Raw genomic sequence first — 6,706 nt, 5'->3', positions numbered from 1 at the left:
TCCAGAAGTTGTAGACGAAGATTTAGACTGAGGAGACAATGATAAACAGATTTGGCTTTTGCGGAAGTGAAAATAGAAGGATAGGGGCAACACCACCACATTAATCCCAAGAATTTCTATCGAACTTCTGGGAAAAGATTCCTGACGATATCCTAATCCTGGAACCTGGTTTCTATCTACATCTGATCACCTTGAGACCAGGGTGACCACCACATTGGTCTCACATTTCCAAGCTAAATTTTTTGGTGCACATCCTCCTCTATTTACTTTTCTCAAATCTAGCTCTATGTCTTTGTATCACATATGTAGCTTGTTGTTTATGTTGATTTACATTCATTTTTCATCACCTAGCACTCAAATACACTCAAATCAATTTCAACTAAAAACAAAAGGAAAAAGAACACGATATGCATTCAATCCTTTTGCATTGGATCAATTGAGATTTTCCTTCCTTCAATGTTTTGTTCGAAAAGTTAGGTCGTTTCATAGTTTACAAGACTTAACTTATGAAACAGTGATTTTCTCACCATTACATTTTGGTGAACCCAACATAGCTCATGCTTTTTTCTTTTTTTTAAAAATTTTCAGATCTAATTTTCACTTTTAACTCAATTTACCATTCATTCATGCACTTAAATCACATCAATTTAAAGGATAAATTGACAAAACCCTACATATTGTCTTGTGGGTTACATAATTTTTGCAATTATATGCTTGGATTTGAGTTTTATTACGTGTCATTTTTTGATTTAGAGGCATTTCATAAATCCATTTCCTTTATTCATTGGTTAATCAATCATTTTATAAAGAAATTGCATTGTTTAATCATACACATAGTTTGCATCACCAAATATAATGTGATTTCAAATCTTTGCATTCCATATTTCAATCTTTGTGCACGAGTTTTGTTACTCTTAGTCCTACATCCAATATTCTAGTGACAAGAAGTTATAGATTTAGGGCTTCCCAAAGTTTAAATACCAAGGATATGGAGCCTAAGTTGACTAACCTATTCCATGTGAGTGTTGGTACTTCCTCTAATTCAAAGTGATGAACAAGGTGTGGAAGTGTTGTGTAGCAATTCTCATATTGTTGATACTAACATCATGCATATAAAAAGTTGTGTTGAAACTCTTCGTTACTCTATTCCTACAACTCAAGTGGAGCATTCAATTCCTATGACTACAACTTTGCCACATGTGACCACATGTACATCTTCTATTGTGGCTACCTCTACACAAAGTGTTAATCCTACACATGTTAGTCATGGGGACAATCATATTCATCAATGCTCTACATACCTCTTTTTGTGAGCCTTCCATTTATTTCCCAATGTATAATAATGTTTCACCTCCTTATTCTCAACCTCCACCTACCTATCATAATATTACATCTCCATCACAAATCAACATGTTCAATTCTAATTCATCCACTAAATCCACTATCAACAACTTAGCTCAAAGTGTATTATCCTTACAACAATAATTGGCTTCTTTAATCTAGTCCAAGTTCAATGTTCCCACATATGATGTTGCAAGTCCACTTTTTGATGATGTGGTTTGTGTTATTCTTGTTGAATATACAAAATATTGAGAGGGGAGGGTTGAATCAGTATTCCCTTGAACTTATTAAAACTTCTAACTAACCGATCACATAAGTAAAGGAAAATAACACAAAACACATAACACCAGATTTATACGTGGAAAACCCAATATGGGAAAAACCACAAAGAGAGTGATCTCTCAAGGATAGTGTAATATGTAACCAGTTACACAGTACAAGAGGTGGCTCACTACCAATCAGTATTCCCTTGAACTTATTAAAACTTCTAACTAACCGATCACATAAGTAAAGGAAAATAACACAAAACACATAACACCAGATTTATACGTGGAAAACCCAATATGGGAAAAACCACAAAGAGAGTGATCTCTCAAGGATAGTGTAATATGTAACCAGTTACACAGTACAAGAGGTGGCTCACTACCAATGGGGGGCTCACTACCCAAATACAAAAAGGCTCACTATTGAATAATAGGCTTATAGCCAAAGTACAAAATTGAACTGCTAGAGTTGCATCTGACATATGCCTTGTAGATTATGCCTTCATCATATCTGAATAGGACCGGACCCAAAAAGCCGTCCAGTGAAGTAGATATTGGAACTCAAAATCACATGAAGTAAGCATACATACATTGCATAATAAAGGAGCAAAATAAATAGACCAATAACATATATGTTACAATTCATGAAATGTGAATCCCACAAGCCCAATTATCTTCTGCAAGAATACCTGTCACACATAAAGAGAGAATTGAATAGCAAAATAATTGAAGACAATAACAATGAAATTTATTGAATTGCTTTGAAATTGCTTGAGTTACAATGAAGGATATGACATCCTTATAAAGAAATCTAACTCTAAAGATAGAAATCCTAAATGGTGGATTTTACAAGATAGACTAAGAGTTAAAACAGAATGCATCAATCAGTCATGTATGCACAAATAGCATAATAGACTAATTAAATGCATGAAACTCTCAAAATCTAAACATAGTTTGCTTTTCCTGGTTTGCATTATGCATGGAGATAAATATTAATTAATTATTCCTAATTAATTAATTAATTAATAATTAAGATATAGATTATTTAATAAATTAATACAATTAAGTGAATAATTAATGTATGAATTATTTACTCCAACACCCCCCTAAATGCACAACTGGGGAGAGAGGCAAAAAAGATGTAGGAAAAAAGCATGCAAAGATGAATGCATGATGGGTCTTGACATAAAGCCTAATGAGGTACCCATGAACAAACATGGAAGTTTCTCAGAAATGAAGCAAAGGAGAAAACCTAGTGGGAACAAAACTCCTCTCCAAAAGAGAAACAAAAGACACACATGAAGAAACATTGAATCATGAAGAAGTTGCAAACTCTGTCATAGAAAGACTACTATGATGTTGAAAAAAGAAACTCCAGAAATAGGAATGCAAGATTATCTATATGGTAAGTATTCCATCTCACCAAAATGCACGGGTAACTAGCCACTGCATCTTCTGAGTACATAGGAACAAGTACTGAATACATAGAACCTCCAACGTAAAACCAAGGAAGCATTAGCACCAATAGTAGAAACCTCCCATAATGATGACAAGGGAGAGGTCTGACAGGTACTTTGAATCTGAATTCTATTCTCCCTGATGTTGGAAAAAGGAGAGATCTGAGACAAGAAAGGTGGAGCTCCGACCACAAGAAGGAAGAATAGGACCAAAAAAGCACTATTGAATTTAAAAAGGAAGAGAAAGTGTTCTAGTAACCAGTCTACAAAAATGGACCTAAGATCTGGATAGAGCTCTGAATCATCTTTCCAATGATATCTCATTTGCAAAAAATGGAGTCTGGATGCACAAGATATGCCCTCAGGAGTGCAAACAACAACTTCTGACTTCAACTCGCAAAAAAGCCTGCAAAAAGAAAAAATCAGAAATCAAGAAATATACCAATAACATATACTGAAGCAAACTTTCAAACCAAACCAAAACATACATGTCAGACCAAACTATATCAATGACATCAATGACAACAGGCCAACAATCTCCCCCTTTGTCATTGATGGTAACATAAAGTAATACAATATAAAACCTAATTGAAAATAAAAACACTAACAAATGAAACTGTCTGAAAGTTTTTGCATAATAAACATAACACTCCTCCTCCTTTGACAATACTGACAAAGGGAAAAAACTAAGAAATGTGTATAAACATAACTCCCCCTTAGGGAGACAACCAACAGTAATCAAAGAATTACTTAATCTTTTGAACATGTGTGGTCCAAGAGTCTTTATGCTTGTCCCAATGTGAAATAGCCTTTGTTAGGAACTCAATCTGCACCTGCAAGGACGCATGCATCTTCTCTACTTCTTGCATAGAATTAGGGTTAGAATATTTGAACTATAAAGCTTTTGAAATAGCACGGTTCATAATTGATATGCTTTCACTGCTCATGTACCACATTTGACCTAAAGGAAGTATGATATCATCCCTTTGTTGTTGTAACTCACAGTATCTCTTGTGGAGCTCTTTAATAACCGATTTGCTAGAGCCAGATAGATCTTGAGATAACGGGTAGTTGGCATAGGCCCACTGGATTTTGTCTTCAATGATATTCATTTCATCCTTGATGCTCTTTGTGGAATTTGGCCACTGAAGACTGTATGAGAAAAGTACATCCCTGTTTGACAAATATGACTAACCTTGAGAGATAAGTTTCTTGGCATTATGTGAACCGGTATGTGGACATAATGACATTGTATGTTGTCATTTATGTCAATATGTTGAAGAGGTGTGAACCGGCATATGTGAGAACCGGTATAACACTGTGAATCGGCATTTGTGCCAAAGTGAAGCGATGTGCTTGTTCAAGGTGAACCAGCATATGGTTATGGGAACCAGCACATGGAAGCGTTGTATGACTGCCAGTTGGTAGTCTCAACTTCAGGGTTTCCGGTTGATGTGCTTCAAGCCTGTATGGCTCAACCGGTGACATTGTGTGATGAGTTAGCATTGTAATGAAGAACAGATCATGTTGCCACGTCAGCCTTGTGCGCATGAAGGATCTTGCTTGAAGGAGATTGTTCCTATCTACCTCGGGAATGTGCGAAGTTTGTAAAACGGTGATAACATGTGATGGGTTATCAGCCACCATGAAATCGGTGAAAATGGACGATGGAGAATGTCTTGAGATTGGATCAAGACTATTGCAATTAATGGAGTGTTCTCAACGGTCAGGATTGAACCGTTTGAATTCCTTAACCTAACAAGTTTAGGGTTTAGGGTTTATGCTACCGACCTATCTGTTTTCCTATAAGGTCGATGTTGTGTCTCTTTCTGAGGTTGTTGGCAAAAGTTGTGTGTGTGTATCCGAGAGAAGGGATACGTAATTCTTGCCAGACCAAAAGGAGAGAAGTGATATCTGCAGAGTGTAAGTGTAGAAGGTGAAGAGGAGCTTAAGCGGATCTGCATTGGCATTGAGTGTTGTTACCAGATCATTGTAATACTTGTTGATCTCTAACCACCTCAACAGTTGGAAAATCCCTTAACAGGGTAGCCTTAACCGGCTTGTTGAAAATCCTTTAACAAGGTAATTCAAAGCTACTAAGTTCGGAATCCTTTAGCTATTGAGTTCTTGAAATCCTCTAACAAGGTAACCTTTAACAGGGTTTAACCCTTAACTGGGTATTGTAGCCATCCCTTAACCAGGTGATCTTTAATAGGATCGGTTCCTAGCAGAACCTTTTGTAATGTCTCTAACCGGACAAGGCTCCTAACAGAGCGGACTTCTAAAGAGTTCAAAAATAGCTTGTGGGTATTCATCCCCACCGTGTTTTTTCCCAGTTGGGTTTCCACGTGAAAAATATGTGTCATGTGTGATGCTTTTATCTTGTGATGCTTTGCTATTGTCTGTCAAGCATATGATGGTTCTATGCTTTATGCCTGTCAATAAAACATGTTGAACTAGTTATTATTATGATCTGATGATAGATTACCTGTTTATGCATAAGGGTGAAATGGTAGTGTAGTCTCGAGTTGAGTGAAAAGCTAAGTGAGTAACCGGTTAATGCTTGTCTTAGACATTCTTAGCTTTACCAGTTGCACTCTGTTTCAAACCAGTGTCATTGTCTGCCAGTCATTTGAAGTGTCTGTTGTCAAACCGGTTTAGGACTATATTTTTGTCTGTATTGACTCATCCCCCCCTCTCAGTACTGGTTTGGTACTATTCGCTCATCATTGAGTTATCAAAGTTAGGTGAGTTGATGATGTGCAGTCTCACATTTACCTTTAAGTTCTTGTAGAAGCTTCTCTTTGTCTTCTTTTCTATCTTTCTCATATTTTTCCTTCAATTTTTCTGAGTGGATTTTCAATGAATTAATTAACACTTTGTATTTATTAGCACTGCGGGTATCCAGATCTAATTGACACTCAGGCATAACAGCATGAAGTGCAGTAAGCAAATCTTCAACAATTTTGTCTTTCTTTTGAGATTCACCTAAAAAGTCTTATATGGTGGAAGATAAGAAAGCATCTCCAATTTGATATTTCTATACCAGATCAACTTGAGAGAAATCAACTATCAACATGGAAGAATTTATGGGTTGAATGTTCAACAGTGAAGTGGACAAAATCTTCCAAGAATCATCAATTGTATTGGAATTGGTACCAATCACAATTACAGTTTCAGACACTTTTACATTTGATTCCTTGTTTGGATTTTATGTCTTTTCCTCTAATGTAGCTGTGGGCTCAAATTGACTATTCTCTTCATTTGATGTCATATGTTCTTCCTGACCTTTGTCACTTGAGCTTTCAATTTCTTTATTATTTCTGGAATCAAGTTTTACCGGAGGATCAATAGAAGTTCCAGGTGCATCCATTACATCACTCATAATGGGAACATTATCAACAAGATTATTATTCACATCCTCAGATTCACTGATAAGGGTATTGGAATCAACAATGGGTAGCATATCACGGTTCTTTGCAATAGTCATTACTTTTTCATTGATTTCATCCTTAAGTTTTTCCTTAGCATCAAGTTCTCCTAACATAACATTACCTAAACATCTCTTTATCCTCAATGTAGTCTTACAAGCTTCTATAAGACTGGCTTTATTTTCCTCCAAAAAGGCAGAAGTAACAAAATCAA

Source organism: Cryptomeria japonica, chromosome 5, assembly GCF_030272615.1.
Source record: "Cryptomeria japonica chromosome 5, Sugi_1.0, whole genome shotgun sequence".
In the NCBI taxonomy this organism is placed as follows: domain Eukaryota; kingdom Viridiplantae; phylum Streptophyta; class Pinopsida; order Cupressales; family Cupressaceae; genus Cryptomeria; species Cryptomeria japonica.
This window is presented reverse-complemented; position numbering follows the sequence as displayed.